We start from the raw sequence: 1,358 nt of genomic DNA on the forward strand, positions 1-1,358 counted from the left end.
CCCCGGCACGGCCCGCCCGGCATCAGGCGGCCGGTGCCGGGCCTGGCACCGGGGTCATCCCTCAGGATGCCCAGAAAGGGGGTGTGTGTCGGGACACCCCCTGCTAAGCCCCCCAACACAATCCTCAAGCCCGGATTGGTTGGGTCGAGATCCCCCACCCCCGGTACCGTCTGGTCCAGCCCACAACCTGCGCAAATTCTCTCTAGACCCCCACTTGTCTGTTCAGGACCAATGAGAGCCTGTCGCGCAGGGCCTTCCACCAATAGGAACACAGAAGGCTTGGCAGGGGCGGGGCCTTCCCTGCTTTTCAGCCATAGGCTTAGCCCCGACTCTAAGAGGGAGATCGGGTGGAGGAAGACACTTCCATATCCCCCGAAACCTTCTCCCCAGTCTCTTACTGGATTTCCCAAAAGCCCCCTTTGCAAGACTAGAACCCGACTCTGGGATCTTAAATCCACCCAGACATCCACTAGCTCCGCCCTGGAACTCTGCTCCTCGCCCAGTTCTTAGAGCCCTTGTTTATTAGATCGAGACCCGCCCCCCGAGGTCTTAACTCCACCCCAGAATCCTGCGGGAGACCCCGAGGGCAGTAATGCTCTGTCCAGAGCCCCCGACCCAGCCTTCTTATGGGATTAGCTCCGCCCCCGGAGTCTAGGCCCCCCCCCCCCAAGCCTGTACCTCCTTAATCTTTCCTTCCACTTTCCTATCAGCCGCCCCTAGTTCCTCCCCTACAACTTCATCTCCCACAACTTCACCATCCAGTCCGGGTTTTGACACAGGTCCAGCTCTGACGCCTGGCCCGCTGGCGGTGTCTGCAGGAGCCGGCTCCGAAGTTGGGGGAAGATGGGAGGGTGGAACACCTGACAGTGGGTTTAAAGAATGGTGGACCACCTTCCCCAAGTCCCCACGGAGGGTCACCACCCAGCTAGACATGACCCATGTTTAGGGAGGGGAAGCGAGCCCAAAGCGGGAAGAGATTTGCCTCTGGAAACACAGGCTGACACTGAGAGCACAGGGCTTTGGGACCAGATTGATCGGGGTTTGATTCCTGATTCCACCACTTTCTCCTTGTGACTCTGAGAGTCAGTTTCCACATCTGGAAAGTGTGTGTGTTTCGGGGGACTCGGGGAGGGCGCGGGGGTGGGGGGGGGACTGGTGTCCTATCACGCCTACCTCTTTCATTCATTTATTTTTTTTAATTTTGTTGTATTGCTTCAAGTATTACAAAAGTATTACATATGTCTCCTTCCCCCCGCCCCTTGACATTCCCCCAGCTTCCCCTACCCCCAGTGTCTTGTGTCCATTGGTTATGCTTATATGCATGCATACAAGTCCTTCAGTTGATCTTTCATTCATTT

Source organism: Myotis nattereri (genome assembly GCF_964212035.1).
Source record: "Myotis nattereri genome assembly, chromosome: 15".
Classification (NCBI taxonomy): domain Eukaryota; kingdom Metazoa; phylum Chordata; class Mammalia; order Chiroptera; family Vespertilionidae; genus Myotis; species Myotis nattereri.